This window comes from Cynoglossus semilaevis, chromosome 1, assembly GCF_000523025.1.
Source record: "Cynoglossus semilaevis isolate Cse_v1.0 chromosome 1, Cse_v1.0, whole genome shotgun sequence".
NCBI classification, from domain to species: Eukaryota; Metazoa; Chordata; class Actinopteri; order Pleuronectiformes; family Cynoglossidae; genus Cynoglossus; species Cynoglossus semilaevis.
Genome location: NC_024307.1, coordinates 25,006,537 through 25,025,818, shown reverse-complemented (window position 1 = coordinate 25,025,818; position 19,282 = coordinate 25,006,537). Strand labels below are relative to the sequence as shown.

General features: G+C 39.4%; 1 long non-coding RNA gene across 1 annotated transcript in view; it reads right to left on the bottom strand.

Moving 5' to 3' along the window:
- LOC103386758 (uncharacterized) overlaps positions 1–19,282 on the bottom strand; it is a 236,655-nt gene that overhangs the window by 74,770 nt on the left and 142,603 nt on the right. The window contains exon 6 of the long non-coding RNA XR_003050155.1: positions 3,718–3,775. This is a non-coding gene — a long non-coding RNA (uncharacterized LOC103386758). The remainder of the gene's footprint in view (positions 1–3,717; positions 3,776–19,282) is intronic.

The following is a 19,282-nucleotide window of genomic DNA, read 5'->3' as shown; positions in this document are numbered from 1 at the left end:
TGGACCTGGTGGAGTAGCTGCAGTAACATTTCCTTCCTGTGGTGACTATTCAGAGCTTTAGTTTGGCACAGCAATGAAAGTCCAATTACCATCCATTACCTACACAGTGTTCAGAGCAGGAGTCCCCAACCTCCAGTCTGTGGACCAGTCCAGCTCTGTGGGTTATTTGGTACCCGCAGTACGACACAAAATAATTAATAAATTACCTAATTTGTAGAGAATAAGACTAATAATAAGATTTCCATTTACTTTATTCAGTGGGCAGGGACTTCTGGTCTAGGAGACCAGAAAGACCAATGCCTTATAAAACCAAGTCAGGTCCCAGGAGGCCAAGATGACCAGCACTGCAAGGACCCAAACAGTGGGCGGCTGATGAGCAATTTTGGAATGAACCACAAACACACCGAGGATCAACTGACTAAGTCCACTCCACAGTTTACTAGTTAAAACCATTGAGCTGCAGTTTTCTTCTAATAGCTCAGTAAAGGTACATACAGTTGTCCACTCATGATTTCCAGAAAATTCAAGAGAACATATTTAAAACATCCATCCATCTTCAGCCGCTTATCCATTACCAGGTCACAGGGGCAGCAGTCGCCACCCAAATCACATTGCACCATAACAACCCCCCAAACCTTCCTGCGGGTGGTGAGTCCACTGAAAGGTACCAACTGCCCCAACCGGGATTTGAACTTGCCCAGGAGGTGAACCCTGGGATTCTACACCAATGACAGAGACATTGCCTCTGGGCCAAAGCACCACTATTTAAAACATTGCATGTTGAATTATCAGATCGAGTGACTTACTCCGTCTCTGAAATGCCAAAAAATCCAAGGTAAAATACTCAGGCGTGAAAGTTGTACCAGTTGGGTAGAAGATAAAAACTGCTTCCCTGAAAAAGCTGATAACTTTAATTGAGGTGTTGTAAATAAATATTAAATATTAAATAAAATAATTTGGTAGACTCTCAATTTCCTCCAAGTTTGAATAAATATTTGAAAATCCCAGGACTGATATTACTCTCTTTACACTGAGTACCAACTCAGATATACATCAAGTACCACCAGCATGACAACATTAAAATACAGCTTTCCAGATCCTTGTGTTAATTACTGCTTGAATCTAAAATTGAAAAACAAGGTTTATATCTTCTAGGCTAGTCACAAACTAAGAATTCTTTTTTTTTTTTCACCCTGTAAGTATCCTTTTACGATTCACTAAGCTGTGTAAAATGTCTTAGATGAAAGATTATGACGCCACAGGAGGTCCGTTTTCCTGATGGCAGGGAGTGTTTAAAGAGGAGGAGGTCATTGGCGGTGCAGTGGCAGGCTCTCCTCCTTAATGACACCTCAAAGTGAGAGCCCATCATTCCCCCTAATTATGGCTGATTGCATTCATTATGTCATGGCCTGACATCTAGGAGGCGCTGTTGGTGGTTGGAGCTAAATGGCAGATACGGGTTGGCTTGTTTCTCAAAGCTAATTGGATGTCGGTTTGGAGAAGCAAACACAGGAAGGAGAAAAGTCTCTCTCTGTCTCTCACCAGCAGATTGTCCACTGTCAGATGCATATTTTATGAGCTGGCAGACCCCTCACGGAGCAGTCGCAGGCCCGGGGTTGTGATGGTAGTGGGATGTCAAGCACCTCTTCCAAGAACTCCCCCAAGCTCTGTTTTAATGAAATTAACAAGGCCCCTTGTTGAAGATGAGTTTTATTTAAATCTTATCTTTGAAAAAGAAAAATACAGAATTGACTTTTGACACAGCCGTGTTTTTTTTTTTTTAAAGTTAAAACGAACGAAGCTGATTGTCCTTGGAAGCACAATGGAGTGGAGAAAGAGACAGACACCTCTCCATTCTGTTAGCCCTAAACTGTATTGAAAAGGATGTAAATGAAAGCAGCAGCTAAATGCATTCTAAAGCACCAAAGGGGACGTATTTCATCTGCAGTATTACATTTCTGCAGGACAGAAAAAGAGAGCGAGAAAGCGAAGAGATTAGAAAAGCACTACGGGAGCAATTCTGAATCTCACAGATCAGCAGTGAAGGGACAGCAAAGCTGGCAACAGAGATACGAAGCCACAATGGTGAATCACTCCCACACGTCCTTCTCTACAATGCCAGACAGGGCCAGTGACTCTGAAATACTGATTCACCTATTTGCCGACTTGGGCGGATTTGTTCCCACACCTCCGCGCGCTGCTTATTCTCATAGCTTTTTTCAACATGATGCATTTCTGCAGCTAAGGCCTGTGTATCTGGCTTCCTCCCAAATCCAGTAAAAAAGGCCATAATTATTTACTGCTGAGGGTAATGTCTATGAATAATAAATGTGTTTAATTACTCCTCGCTACTGTTACTAATGTCCTCGGCCACTGTTCCCATTCACAAAATGCAATTTATTGAGGTGAAACTACCGCAGCTTCCTGTCCTGGTTTTCTTTATCATCTCTCTGCTCTCTTCTGCTTTACTGCACTATAATGTGGCATTTGCCGGTGTCTGCATGTAAAACAGCTGCGGGCTGCTCTGCACATAACAGAGATGGAGAACAGAGAGAGAGAGAGAGCGTGCTGTAAATCAGAGGCTAAATGAGTTATTGAAAGAAATATATTTTGCATATACATGATGCATGCAACCAGGGTAGGTTGTGCATGTCTTCATCTAAACCCTGAAACTGTCTTGGAGATCTATGAGAATTAGATCTAGGGGATCATACATTACCACCGCATGCCAATACTCTGTTCTAACCCGCAGCCAAGTTTGTTAATCACAGAATTATGGTAAACTCAACAGATTGTAAACTAGTCACACAAGAAAGAAACAAAAAAGGGGAAAGTGATGTCTTTGAAATTGTAAATAAAAAAATCTGCAGAATTTGACACAGATGTTTGGCAGCAAAACACAAATCTCCTTAAATTGGAGACTGTGAATTCAGACAATAATCCAAGTGACTATGGTTCTGAAGCTTTTTAAAACTTGTACCACTACAAAAACCACCACCAATGTGAGCAACATTAAAAGACAGCAGCACAATACAAACAAACAAAGATAATATATATGATAGCCAATAAAATACTAGGCCTAGTCACTAGCCAAAACCACAGAGTACAAAGTAGTAATGCTACCGCTAGTTTAATTTCATTTTGAAACTGAAACCACACACACATTCACCTCTCTATAGAAGTCACTGTCCAGACACATTACAGTCATTTTAATCCAAGAAGCCAAACAGCTTGCTTGCAAAAAACAGCAAACAAAACAAAACAAAAACAAAAACAAACAAACCAAAAAAAACAGGACAATTACTGATTGAGAATAATGCATTAAGATGTTAAAGATCATATTCATCAAACCAACACCTAGAGGCATTTACGGACATTATGACACCGGTACCTGTCAGCTGAACGTTGACCACATGCTTTAGTAGATTTCTAAAGTGTAAAACCTCAGAGTTGACAAGTCAACATCCTCATGCTAGCTGTCAACTTCAATCGCTGTCAACACAACACAACAACCAAACATCTATTTTGTCAAGGTCAAAGAAACAAATGAAAAATACATTTGAAAAGCATTTGTGTTCTGAACAAAATCTGCAATTGACCAAAATGAAAGAAAAAAACAATCAACTGAGACTTAAACATCCTGTCAAATCACATGAAGCAGGTGACCTGAACCAAATCGAACATCCAGAAATAAGGGACATTTTTAAATTGACTTACCTTTAATTCCCAAAAATTTAGAGACTATCCTTCCGGGCAAGATTAGTCCAAGTGGAACCTGTGTCAGAGGACGAAAGAAGATAGAATTAGATGTTTGTTGACATAATTTAGGTAAATATCAAGGGGTAAACAAGCAATTAACACAAGGACACAGAAAGTAGGAGAATGTATTTGTCAACCACAGGGGTGGCTAAAAATATCATGTTCCGAAAGCCAAACCAGTGAGAGTCTCTACAAGTCAGCAGTGAAATATTGGGATGACCTGTCAGAATATAACTTTGCTCTAAAGTCCACTGGTTCATCCCAGGAGGAACATGAACTGGTTTGTTCCAACTACAGCCGTACATGTTTCTGAGGTGACTGTAACGTTGTTGTCTGCGCCTCAGTGTTTGAGGCATACAGTACCAACTTGGGGCTTTAATCAGAGAGGCAAACGTTTTCATGCTTTAACTGAGATTCTAAGATACGGAAAACAGGTTTTAGTTTAGAGGAAAACAAATTGTTTCCCCAAGGTTTCAGCTGGGATTCTTACTCATTATTTAGGTATATAAATTAGGTCTCCCAGGCAAAGTGAAGTTTTAATCAAGTTAAAGCCAAAGAGCAATTCTCAAAAGAAGGTCAGGGTCATAAAAATAATCACAAATCAAATTTGACTTAAACACTCAAAGAGTCTGGTCCTAATGAAGTCAAAGCCCATGATCATAAAAGTCAGTATCGGTTCAATTCCCTTGAAGCAAATTAAAAAATTAAATTTAAAAGAAAAAGACAGTTTTCAAGTCACTCTAATTTTTCTGTTGTTGAATTATCAACTTTTCTAATCAGAAACCAAATCACTGAAAGGAAAATTTTGAATGGCATCTAAAGATCCCCAAAATCCACTTTCAAGTCACTGAAGAACACTCAACTAAAGCCCGGGTTCCTTGAGGGTCTGTGAGTCCTAGATCAAGTACTGGCTGAAATATAGTAGGTATTCCTTATACACTTATCAAAAATGCAGTAGAGGCAAATACTGTACGTCCCAGACTCAAACACAGTGGAATTTACAGCACACACTAACAATAGGGGAAAAAACAGACTGGAAGTCAGAACTCTTACTGAGGAACCCAGCAGTGTCCCATTGAGTTACATGCAATCTGCTGCTGGACTGAGTGATGCACAGTGAGGGACCACTTTAGGCAATATGGGAACCGACAAGGTCACTCGTCACCACACGGCACCTGTCAGTGTAGCGACATGTGAGGCTGTGGTAAACCTCCTCCTGCCCAACAGAGGTGTAGTGAGTAGGAGAGAAGAATAGATGTAGGGAGCCTTTCAGACTGCCACGTGGAAGCATTGGATCATTAACGGGCCTTGGTGAATGCCAGGGTCCTGGCTTCCTTCCAGAGGGAAAGGGGAAAAGAGGGAGAGAAAAGAAGAGCGATTCAAGCGGCACTCATTTCCTTCCCTCTACCTCGCAGCCTTCATATATCCTCTTCCTTGCACAGTCAGCATTCCCATACTATCAAGCTTCAAAACATCATGCATGCCCGCCAGCCTCTTTTTCAAACCGAGTTAAGATGAAAAAAAAGAAAAAAGGTTGAACAGTGTAGGACTGTAGAAGATTTCACACAGCCACCTGGTGGCAGATAATTCTCTTTTTTATTGACTTTTCCTCCTTTAGAAATAACATTTAGAGACTCATTCAGGGTCTAAACAGGCATGAAAGGTCGCAAAACAATAAATAAAACAACTTGAATAAAGGGTTATAACCTACAGGCTAAATGTCCTTTGTTTTGGAAAACTTAAAAATGTTTTATTAAATAAAAAATATTATTTATAAAATTTATTTATCTGTTCTTAATTTACTTTGGGGGGCATGAAACAAGAACACAACAAACAAGCAAATAATAGTGCAGTACCTGTCAATGCCACAGGGGCAAAAATGGGATATTTTTCCACATGTGTTTTGTAAATTTTTATATTCTGTATTTAAAAGTGAAGGGTAGTAAAGCTAGAGTGCGCCCTACATTCCAAACCAGAATCCCTAGTTAGTGTTAGCATCACAATCTCTTTGATGCAGCCATATACAATATATATCATACAGAAAGTATTTTAAGTTCATCAAAGTTTATTGTTATACTTTTTAGTTTAGAGTTTAATAATACAGTATATGGAACAAAGTAGATTACCAAAGCTCCACCTCATCCCCATCATCTGATTCAGAATAATCCATATGTCACACTGATTACAGCAGCTGTATATAGAGTGAGGGTTCAACTATTTAAGCCAATAGGTTCTTGATGAGTTTCCCAGACTGGGAGAACCTACCAAGCACAGCAGCTAAGAGGACATCAGAGAGGACCACCACGGGGATTTGCTGGTGAGCACAAATCACTTGTCATTATTATCACTGCTCCATATATGCCCTAGACCTTGAGATTAGGAAAGAAAGTTCAAGTTCAGAGCACACTGGCAAAGGATTTAGGAAACTGACAAGAGAGAGAGAACGTTGTTTAATGCTGAGTCAGACATTGTCCTCTTTTCAAGAGTGATTTTTTTATGCACAGAAATTGTATAGGATCCTTGGTAACCATAACTGCATGAATACAAAACAACGTGCATTTGACACCTCAGCTAGAACTTCACTGGTCCAACAACTTTTTTTTGTGTCACATTATTCAACGTTTTCACCATGGACTCAGCAGCAGTTTAAACTTTATTTTTTTAGGGGACATGCAACATCTCTGATCCGCAAGTCAACCTTGTCAATTTCTCTATTGTCAGCCTCTCTCGTTTGGTGTGAATGTAACCACACATGGTTTTCTAGATTAAGAAATCTCTTTGTGTCATCACCATTTCATAGCTTTTCATCACTGAGTCTGGATTTTCTCCAAGCCCTGTGTCGGGAATGGCCAGTTTGACAGAGGCCTCCAGGGAACTCTGCTACAGCATTAGGGGCCATCTATTGGCCACTAGGGACATTGACAGTTGCAGCAATCATCTGATAATGGTCATGCAACCGCCTCACCCCTCAGACTACTTCATCACCATCGCTGTACTTGCAGACCATCAATGTGGTCTTAGAAGTGTGTTGTTAGCCAAAGAGAGAGTTTACACAATGGTCCTGACATTGTCTGGCTCTTATCCTGTCCCTAATGTTTTTATTGTGTCGATTCTGCTGCACGTAGATCTCCATTCAATCCATAACAAACAAACATTAAAGTAGTTTGGATCTTTGGTTTTCAAATCCACACTGGCTGATATAAAATGTAAATCTAAACCCAGAAATACAATCCAGTAGTTGACATTATCTACATTACATTATCAGTAAATATATTAAAATTTGAAATCAAATCCAAGAGATCTACTGTTGCATTTGTGTAACATTTTTGTCCGTATATCGACATTGGTCATTGACTGATGCTCCTTTATGTCAAGTCCTCATAGTGAATCCTGAATTTTAGGGCATTGTACCAACTGTTATTGGTTTAGTTTCTACCTTTTTCTTCCTGTCGGTGATCATTTGTGTTAAGTTCACATTTACAACAGGATCTCATTTCTGTGTGGGACCAGGCCTTACAGGATCATGGGAGAGAACGGTGCTCTTTGTACTTTCCACTGAGTGGTCCTCTCTTCCAGCAGGAGTAATATATTGAATAATTCGGACAGAGGAAATGCTAACAGTGCAGCAGGGTCAGAGATCTTGTCTCATGGTCTGCTCATTATTACTTTTTCACCTTGTTAGCCCTAACACATGGCTGCAGCTGCTGTTAGCAAGAACCCCACGACTGTATGATCAATGCCTGTGGATAGTAAGGAAAGAAGCCAAGCGTGGCAGCCAAACCGAGCCGATGTGGAAGATTTTTTGGGGGAAGAAGTGGGGGCAAAGCAGCAATGCCAAGCAATTTCTCAAATCACTAGATTCTGAAATAATTGGACCAGCCCTCCTTGTTAAATCACCACCAGCAGAAGTGGCCTTACAAATGTAGGAGCTTAAGAAACTTTACACCACAGATGATAGAACAATAATGGTCCTCTTGTATGTGCAGTTATTAGAGTGAAACATGGTGTATTAAGTGTGACTTAAATTGAAAACAAAAAAAACAATTTGGAAATTATTTTGCTATGTCTGGCAAACGTATAACTCTTTCTTTAGCTTTTTTTAATTTTGATCATTTGATAATTTTGATTTTAGGACTTTTGGCATCTTTTTCCTTACTAATAACACTGTTTCTAATTTTGTCAATTGGCTTTTCATGATTTTCATCTTCTAAACTTTAGTTTGGATGGTGATTCTCCAGGTAAATCTGTTGTCCTTCCTGGACTCTTAAAAAAAACAAAAAAACTTTTGACTAATTTCTCCTGCCTGGTTTTGGCTTAAGCTAGCTATTCTGGTTTAGACATACATATTTCTGGCTAACTATAAGATAATTGTTAGCTATATAGATCCTTAAAATAAGCTCTGAAAAATGTCTCTCTTTTTGGAAACCAAGACTATAAGCTTTAAAGTTAAATACCGCTCCCTGTGCCACAGCATATGGGAGCCAGGCACCACAGATGCCAGCTTCTCTTGTATGTGTTACCTGACACGCTTCGTGAAGAGCTTTTGGCACGTCAGCAAAAGCTGTTGGAAAAGCAAATAGTCATTATCTCCTACCCAGGCAACTTTGAGCAGCTTGGTGCACAGCATGAGCCCCTCTGTAGATGATGTAAGCCAATCCACTTCACACGTATCTTCAAAAACATCATTTCAGCTCTTGACTCGGTTCTTCATGCCTGCGTTTCAAGAATCTAAATAAAGTCTTATCAAAGTCAAGCATCTACAAGGACACAGCGTGAGATTGAATACGGAAAAAAACAACAATGTTTATTTCCTTTAGCCGTCAAGTTTCAAACTGAAGAGAAACAAATTTATTGTAAACTAAGAATCCCGTAAAACATCAACTGAGTTTAGTGAGACCAGTGTTTTTGACAAAGTAAAACAATGTGGAGTTAAAGTCTTTGAAGTGAAAGAGGAACACGATGACCAACATAAATCGAGCATGCAGCAGAAATTAGGAGCCGCACCAAAGCTCACTGGAGAGACTCTAAATGGTAACTAAAAGATTGCTTTCTGAATTTCTTAATCAACCATGAAAAAACTGAACTGAATTTAGCAGACCCTGATGAAAAGACCAGAAGCCACATAAACTGAAACACTGGAAAGAACTAAATCTCCACCCTGGACCAGGTGACTTAAACCAAGACAGCCACGACCTGTGAAGAAAGTATTGCATATTAATCTGACTTGCAGGTGTTTGCCTTAACCCTTTAATGTAATCTTCCAACGTTAGACGAGTGGCTCTACTTATTTCTGACTCACTTACAGTAATGTCAAGCAGAGAGAATTCTTCTAGAATCGCAATAAATAAATGTTAATACCAGTGAAATGTCATATTACCAGAGCGTGAAAGTAGGATACAACGCTTTCCACCAGAAAATTACTGCCATCAAATGGGTGAAGAAGAGAGTTGGAGGGGGGGAAGTGGTAAATCACTTTGAACTAAAGGTCATATGTCAACAGAATAAAGCTCAAGGGCTTTTTTTGTGCCCATGATAGAACCTGTTTGTAATAGATGTAGAAAAAAAAAAAGCCGTCTGATATCAGTAGGGTGCCGTCCATCCCTCCTGGCTCGGGCGTCATATGACATTGGTGACAAATATTTACAAGTTTAATTTAAGGCTGCATCAGGGCAGGGAAATTTTGATGAATGGGTGCAAGGCATGCGAGGACACTAGGGATATGACAATCCATGATTAGAAATTGATTTTTTCTTTAACCTCGGGTTCAATTATTGGGCTGGGTGTTTGATTGCACCATAATGGTCCGCTATCTGCAAAGGCAGCCCGCCTCGGCTGGTGCCATTTTGTTTTCTTTTCCATCAGGTTTGATCGAGCTGTAAATGATTCACTAATTGCCTTTAATTATAAAGTAAATGACTTCTTTCCACCATGCAAGTTGGGTTATCTGTTTTGTTGGCCATCACAGGAGAAGTTAATAAACTGGATGATAGGGTTTATTCACAATCAAGGCTGTAATTCTAATTAGCTCTCAATAAGCATAAATAAATTGAATTACTTCACGGACGTATAATATGAAGTATAATTACTTCATATAAAAGCTTCAACAACAATCATATCACCGGGCTTACTGAAGAAAGGCTCAAATAAATGATTACCTGGATTTTTATTAACACTGTGATTCATTACAGAAAATATTAATATTTTCTGTAATGAATCACTGGCTATAAACACACAGAAAGCATCGCTGTACGTCTTCTAATAGAATCTGTCAGGGTTTGTTTCACAACTTATATTTATACTTATACTTATATATACTGTATATATATGTATATATATATATATATATATATATATATACACACACACATATATATACAGTATATCGTACGTCCACTTTATAAGAAAGGCATACATAATTGAACCATATGCTGAATGGTATGATGTGAGAAAAAGGAAGGGATTGAAGTATAAAATATATATCACTGCATGCCTGTGTCTTAGCACTTCATTTTAATCCCTGCAAAAGAAACAAGCAAAACAAACAAAATGGGCTCCGACCACAAAAGACCCCAATGAAATATTCATGTGCACTTGCCTTGCCCGTCTGGATTCTCTTTCAGGGTCAAAATATTTATTTCTATCTACAGGAAGGAGACCATTTTGTAGCACAGGAAGCAAAAACAGTGATGGGTTTCTACTGCAGTAAAGTCCTTCAGCCTTAAGTACCTAAAGCCTCTGAACCACATGGGGTAAAAAAAAAAAACAAAACAAACATTCCTGCCCTTCATGATGATTGTGTTCTCTCGCTGTACATTACATGGTGGTGACAAATGCCATTTTGTGATGAACTGAAAGAATGTCCATTACACCTGCTGTAATCTATATGGAAGCTCAGCTCACTTTTCTATTTCACTGACTGCATTTTAAAGTTGAAGCCAAGTTTTCTTCTTGAAGGAATCTGTCAACACAGCACTTACATTTCATCACCTCCCCAAGGAATGTGACAAACTTTTTAGAAGTAAAACTGATGCTCATTTATTTTGTCAAACAAACAGTAGTAGAGTAGTAGTGCTTTCTGTCTTCATGACCACGGACTTCAACTGAAAATCCTAGGTTTTTGATTGGTCATTTTGCTCAGGGAGACACAAATGCTACCTTTGCTGTGATCATTGCTCTTTACAACTGACAATAATCGATCATGTATTATTTATTCCTCAGCCACCCTATCTGTACAGTACCCCATCTTCTCCAACCTAACCCTACGATACCACATCCTACCAATTACTTAACCCCATCCTATTCCAATCCAGCCTCATTCAGCTCTTCCTACCCTATCCTCTAAGATGTTTTTGTACCCTCCTTCTAAGCTTTTGTTTGAACTCAAAGCCTTGCACACCCAGTTCTATCCAACACCTCTATCTCTATTTTAAACTTTTCTAAACAATGTTCTTATTTTAGCTAATTCTTTCTTTTCCAGACTGATGATTGAACTTTAAGCAAGGCTCAACATGAAGGTGATGCATTTCAATGTTAACCATATAATTAAGCTGGGATAAAAATATTACATTTGGACACATCTCTAGAATGAGTCTTTGTGAAAGTCCAGATGTCCTGCTGATTGGATCGTTTACATATTGAAGTGCAGCATCAGCCTGCCCTCTGCTCTGAGGAGAGTCACTGTGGTAGAAACACCTGCACCACCTCAGCACATTTCTCACACCCTGTAATGCCGTGGCTTTCCTTCACGTTTTTTCCGCTCTGACAGCAAAAAAGTGTCCCTCCTTAGCGGCAGGTTGTTTGCATCATAAGATGGCTGCCATCTGCTCAGCATCCACAAGGATGATCCTCCTGTGTACCCATATACAGTAGTTGGCATGTATTTATGATAAATTGCAATATTAGAGAACATAATGACAGCGTGTTTAACTCTTGATTGATTTCAAACAACTAGCAGTTGAGTCAGAGCCCACTTCCTAGTGTTAATGCTTCAGAGTCAGGATTAACTGCATCATACAGTTGTGGTTAGTATATTTTACACAAATACCACACATAACACAATCTGAGCTGTAGTAAACTGTAGTTTAATAAATGTAGTACAGGGTTACCTTTACAGCCTAAAGTAGCTTTATTTTAGTAGCAGCTAACTCTTCGTTGCTTGAAGCCTTTTTCTTTCAAAAGTAATAAATTATAAGTAACTTTTCTCTCCCCTTTGGCCTATTAATTCATTATTATTTTGTTTTTGGCATTTAAAATATATAAATTATATATATATATATATATATATATATATATTTGATTCATACTTATAAACATGGATATTCCAGAGCACACGTTTCAAACTTAGGCCCAGGGGCCAAATCTGGCCCACAGTGTCATTATATTTGGCCTGTGAGATCATATCAAATGTGTATTAGAGTTGTACTTACATTTTAGCTCAGTGTTTCTCTATAATGTTCGGTGTTTTATTAAATATAATTTTGTTTTTCATTGTGTATTTACTGTTGAACTTGAACACACATTCTCTGGCCTACATTTCCATGCAGTGGGGAACTAACACTCTTTGTGTTTTGTTTGTTTGGGTATTTATTTTACTACTTACCTAAGTATTCGGGGTCACTGAAAAGTGAAAGTACCATTTACTGCTTTTCCTTCTCTATTTCAGTGCTCTAACTTTTCATACCTTAAAATGAAATGTAAGAAATAGGAGTTAATCCACTGAGGGGATGTCATGGTCTGCTCAAGGAGAGGAAGTGGGGGAACAAAAAAAGGCTGCCTCAGCAAATAGCAAAGTACGGGAGCAGTGACAAAACACCTCCCTTTCATCACACTTTACATACAAATAGCTGTCAAAACAAAATTGCTTATTTTGAATAAGAATAAGCCTGGGACAAAAAAAAAACTGAATAAATGAAAAGGACAAAGCAACCGAGTTGAACAAACATTAAAAAAAATATCTAAAAATCTGATATAAATGTTTCCCCCACTGAACAACGTTGAATTGACTTTGAAGATAATGTCACTCCATCAATTTGTTCATAAATTGGTTAGGCCTCCAATGCTGCAGCATAATTATGTTTTTCTCTACGGACTGAGGTCAGAGGAAGACAGAGACATAAAAAGACAAAGTGAACAGAGACTTTTTTCGAAGAACCAAGAGCTAAACTGACAACTGTGTTTAGATTTCAAAGACAAAACGCTTCTAGATCAAAGTTATTTATGTAGATTCAGGACTAGATGCAGGCAGGATCCACATCAAAAAGAGCTAGACCAAGGTACAGTATATGAAACAGCTGGTCAAATTGGTCCTCTGAAATGCCCATTTGTCAACTGGCATCCTACTCTATTGTAAATTTAATTTTAAATTATTTTTATAGTTTTATTCAGTTTAATTTTCAAAGCCAGTAAGTAAAATAAAAAAATGAAATCACTCTTAAATGATCATTTTTATTTGTGTTTTGAGAGGGACACGTTGCTCTACAGCAGGTGTGGCCAACCAATCAAGAGGCTAAGAGCCACACACTGCAGAGAGCCACATGATATACAGTATGGGCACATGTGAACTGCCCCATCCTTTTATAAAAATAAAATAAAATTCCCCCCGCTCTTTTAAAACATCTTTTATCTGTGTGAATTGGGTTTTCTCTAAGTAATTTGCATCACGACCATTGGCATAAAAGTCACATAGCGTAAAAAAAAACAAAGATACAATTTGACATGAACAAATTAAGAGAGTAAGAGCTGCATGAAACCGGGCAAAGAGGTGCATGTGGCTCCTGAGCCGTAGGTTGATGCTCTATAGCCAGCCTGTTCAAACTGAACACGTCATGCCCAGACACAATCTGTGGCCCAGTCTACGATCATTCAAGAAACCCAGTAAGAAATTAAAATAATCAATATTGTAAACTGGAATTCCTTCAGTTGACAGACCATGAATGGAATAGTCTGCAGCTGAGCAGTATGCAACTGATATGTGGCCTGTGACTGGGAGCGTTAACATGATACAGTGGATAATAAACTCTGTGACCCACAGAATCTATTAGAACTGGTATTGAACCAACAGTTTTATCAGTTAAACAGTTCTAAAAGATCTAGACACTAAAATAACAGCATACAATAAAACGAGATCTGTAGCCTTCACTATCAATCTCACTGACAAAGTTCAAGGCCATGAGGTCAAATGTGAAATTTTACAGAAGAGACCATAATCTGATTCTTAATCTGCTTTCTGGACTGACCTTTCATCAGTGACGTCAGAACAGCCTGGGCATAATGTTGCCCATATTTATTCTGCTTAAAGGTCCGCAGCCATATTCAGATATAAATAAAATAATCAAGAAAAATGAGTCGATTATCCATCAAGGGCATTACATCAGGCAGGAGCCAATTTATCCCTGACGATGAGGCTGTGAATGTGCCAGATAAATCACCCGGAGAGGGGATATCATTTGGCCCGGCAGCAGAAAAAAAAGTGTAGCACAAGCATATTTCAAACCATTAAGGGCTAAAGTTAGCTCTCTCTCTCTCTCTCTCTCTCTCTCCCTCTCCTCCTCCTCCTGCCAATCCATCAAAGAAGCAGTCTTTTGTTGTGAGCTTACCAGCAGGCCGGGCTGTAAGCCACCCCGCTAAGAACAAATGTTTCATTTTCATTAGTTACCAGGCAGCGTGCACGCAGGAGAGGACATGATTTTTACCCCCCCTCTATCACCTGAGCGTAAATCACCTCTGAGGATTTAAAGAGAAGAGGAAAGAGATGAAAAAAAGTTTGAAACCACTTTTCACCATGAACCAGGGTGTCAGAGTGGAAATACTGAGTGTCTTGGTGCAGATATCCATCTCACTTTCACTACTTTCTGCCTCCACCTGCATTAAGAAGTACTGCTGATGTGGCTGAGCCTCTCTCTCATTTCCTCGCAGCAACATATCTGAGCACAGACGCGTAAATGGAAACTCATGAGCAAACATTAGTTTAATGGCCTGTTTTAAAATATGACTTAGTTTAAAGTTGCTCATTTCAGTTTGCAACTGAATCACAGCTGCACCGGCAACGGCAACCCACGAAACACAGTGGATGGTTATTAACAGCCCAGAAAGTGTGTTCCCTAAAACTTCCTTTGTCTCATGCGAATAGGAAACAGGTTTGTCAAAGCTAGCTTATGCAGCTACATTCTGTTGTCCCTGTGAAGTCTGAGTCTGGTTAAATTTAACGGACTGCTTTGATGTGGAGAGAAAACTACCTTCATTCACATTGTTAAAAAGGTTTTCTATATTTGAGTTATGTTTAATTGTATGTCTTTTTTTAAATTATTATTTTCATTGTATCCTAAGTTATAACCACATTTTATCTAATGAGACACTACTAAAGTATTCCTTTTGAAATCTAAAAAAAACTTCCTGTTTTCTCACTGTGCCCCCACCCACCCCCCAAACACACACACACACACTACATTTCTACTCAACTCAAAAGGCTCCACATGGGCAGAGTCTCATATATACACTGTACACTTTTGTATTTTCTTGAGGAAATCTACATTTCAATGGAGGTGTGTCCAGTCATGGAAGCATGGATTCATTACAATGAAACAACATTCATATATTGATGATGGTGCCTTACAGACGACCACTCAATAGGATGTATATATATTTCTAGACAAACCACACAAGGATATAATCAACATTCAATCCCAAATCTCCAACCCTGACTCTTCATCCTACTTCATTCATTCATTTTTGAAAGTTCTGATCCAAAAAATTCATCAGACTTTATTGCTGCAGATGAAAGTGCAGCAGGAAAGTGACTCCACATTTGACTCGGATAAAAAAAAAAATAAAAAAAAAGACTATCTATAAAATGAGTCCAGCAGTCAGGTCTGAATCAGAAGGCCACACACAGCTTTTTCATCTGCACTCGTCTGTGAGAAGATCAGGACGTCGGCCCAGTCACCTTCCTTCTATGATGCTCTTATGTGAGAGTCTCACCCTCTGCTCATGCAGTTCAATACATAAATGTATGATTCCTAGAACTTTTTCCTTTTTCTTTTAACAATGCTCTGCTACAGAGGTAACGCAGTTGTTTATTTTGTTTCACTGAAACAACTCAGGCTTCAAACACTGTACCATCTCAGCTCCCAGCATGCATTTCTGTAGGCCTCACCTCCCAGGTCAGATGCCTGGCTTGCATCAGACCAGTCTCACTGAGCACAGGACAGTCAGTAAGTCTATGACTGGCGGCTGTCTGACAGAACTGTCAAATGGATTGTTCAGTACTGTAGACTGATTATTGGAATTGAGGACGATGACTTCACCAAAGTTTTAAAAGAAGCTCTCTCCACTTTCTGAAGCCACCATCAGGATACACGACAATGACTAAAGTCCACCAACTCCAGGAAGATAAATACTTTATATTTTTCTCAACATGTTCCAGTAGAAATGAACTCATCATCATACAGACTGGTCACCGGATGTGAAGTCTACCAATTTCTGTTGGTTTGTAAATGTGTACTCCAGGAGCGAGACGCCTCAGAAGTGCAGTGGTCATTTTCTTCTCCCTGATAGGGCAGCTGTCAATGAAAGTGACCCAGATGATAGATGGCTTTCTCCACCAGGCCGCCAAGGCCACCTCAGAACACCAGGACATTCACTTAGAAAATCCATGTTTGTCTCTCTCTCACTCACTCACACACACTTGTGCAGAATTTATATCCTGTCCTGCAAATCAAAAGCTTCGTTGTCAGTGTCATTTTCACTACCAGCCTACAGCGGGAGCCGCCAGGGGCCGCGCAGCAACTTCTTTCCCTGATAAAAACAAATAAGCCGCACAACACACAACAGACGCTCCCTGCGGGGCAGCCTTGAAATGGATTATCTGACTTTAAACACCCACTCGCCTTCTTCCTCTGTTTCTCTGTGCTCTGCTTGACATCTAATGTTCCTCTGATCCAAATTGTACATCTCCACTGAAGGAGAGGAGGAAGCAGATGAAGGTTCCCACAGGAACAGATTTTATGGAGAGATTAGGGAGCGGATAAGATGTTAGCGAACAGTGGACTTCAAATGAATATAGGATGAATTAATTGTAAACAAAAAAAAGAATAATAATATTAATAATAACCAATTGAGACAAAATTAAACTGTTGATCTGAAATAGTTCAGATAATTTTGGATTGTCAGAACAGACTTGAACTTTTTAGGTTTCACAGTGTCACCCAGAGTAACAGCATGGTTCTGTGCAAATTGGGCAACAAAGAGTTTTATTTTATCCTCGATGTACTTCAGTCCTTCAGCATCACCTAATGTCAAAACATATGTTCTAGTGTCTGGTAAAAACAAACTGCAGCTATAATATAATATAATTGTATCACCATGTGATGTCACAAACAGTTAGTGTGACATCATTGGATAAAGTTCTGAGATATATGTGCAATGGAACGTGTTCCAAGACTTTCTTTGTGTCAAATACCCGGGTGTTGAAGTGCTATCTGGTGACTCTGGAGCATACGCCTCCATCCCACCATGTTTGCTCTCCCCTCCAAGTGTCTCCATAACTCCGTGGGAGGTGATTAATGAAGCAGATTTCCAGCTACCAAGCTGAGTGCAAACTGTTCAATTATGCATCTTGGAATCTCCTTGTATCATGTTTTTCAGGAGCTTCATGACCTCTCTGAGACTCCGTACTTGTGGGAGGGCCCCGCCTGCACCGCTGATACATTTGTCTAGGTGACAACCTTTGCTATTTGTTCACCACAAATTAAAACTCTCGGGCAGCTTCGGTGGAGCACGCTGTCATTTCCTGCATCCAGGAGGTCTGAGCTGTGACTGTCACCGCAGTCCTGACAGCACTCCATTCATATTGTGGGTTAATTTAGACACACGAGCGAGCGTCACCGCAAACAGCAGAGGAGCCTTTTTTACAGCCTGACGCTGACATCTGTCCTCATCAGGCACAGCTGCTCTCACGCTGCCTTCTGATTGTTGTTGCATTTGTAGACACTTGTACCACTTTCATATTTTATAGTACTCGACACAGTTTATTATACACAGCACTCCCTTTAGCTCACAGTGAACAACAAGCCTTTTACTGTTGAACCGAGGGTCTTAGAGAAATGTTTCCCTTCTCAGCAGGTGAAATTTCAGATTAGTGATCTTTATGTAGTCAAGCCTATGATATTTGAATCTCTCTCAGTGCTGTACAAACGAATAACTCCATCTTGAAGTTTAATCAAAGTAATATTTTCCTTTTGTGGTGCTATTTGATACAGTTTGGAAGTTTATCAAAACGTCTTTGGATTAAATGTCATCTTGACTGTTGTTGGTGAAATTCTTTTGGTTCTCAGGGGAACATTTCAGATGGATTTGTTTGATGCTACTTTGTATTTTACTTTCTTTTACCTTCTGCAAACTTTGGCCACAGCTACAAGCTAGAGATTAATAAGTTAATTTATATCAATACTCAGCAGGTACAAACATTAGTTCAAACTCAAGGTACGTTCAGTTTTCAAAGATGACCTAAACACAATTATTTTCAGCTGCTACATCACCATTTTAAGGAAGAAGTGTTCCAAGTGAAATCATGCAGTCTTTCCTAAGCAGCAGAGTCAAATGTAAAATAAATATAAAGTTCTTCCTACCATTGACAATGACCAGGGGAGCAACCTCACAGGTTAGCGTCTCCTGTTCTGAGTTCCAACATCCAGCCTGCAGACATGGACCAACACACAAGCAAGCCAATCACAACGCAGCAGTGTTAATAAAATGGTTTCCTAAAAATCTAAAGCAGATGAGCTGAGGGCCGCTGCATCTAGCCATGAGTGGGATTTTCAGGGTTCAAAGGTCATAACTGGCAATTGGCCTGGTGTTTGTGACACCTGATCTAAAGAAAGTCTTGGGAAAAACATACTAACAAACTAAATAAGATTAAGTTTTTTGTGAGTAAAAATATATTAAAAAAAATACATTAAATACATGAATAAATTAAGAGTTCTTGTTCAGGTTTTTATTTAAAATCTCTCGACTGCTCCGACACTATGAGAGTAGGTTTTTAAGTAGGTAAGTTGTAACATAAAAACAGAATACATGAATAATTCAAATTGCAGGATTGTGTGTTGTTTTTTTTAGCTTGTTTGAATTTCACCTGTCTCTTGGGGTAACATCCATCCATCCATTTTCACCCGCTTATCCGTTACCGGGTCGCGGGGGCCGCAGTCGCCACCCAAATCACATTGCACCGTATCAACCCCCCAAACCTTCATGCGGGTGGTGAGTCCACTGGAAGGTATTAACCACCCTAACCGGGATTCGAACTTGTCCAGGAGGTGAACCCTGGGGTTCCACACCAATGACAGAGACATTGCCTCTGGGCCAAAGCGCCACTTGGGGTAACATGTTTTTATTATTATTTATTTTATAATAGTTTCTCTCTCTCTCTTTCTTTCTGGGGTGTTACAGACCTCTAGGGGTGTGTCGTTATGCAAAGAGCTGGCCCTGAGTGTGTCCAACTTAGTGAAGTAAGAAAATGAAAAATCAGATC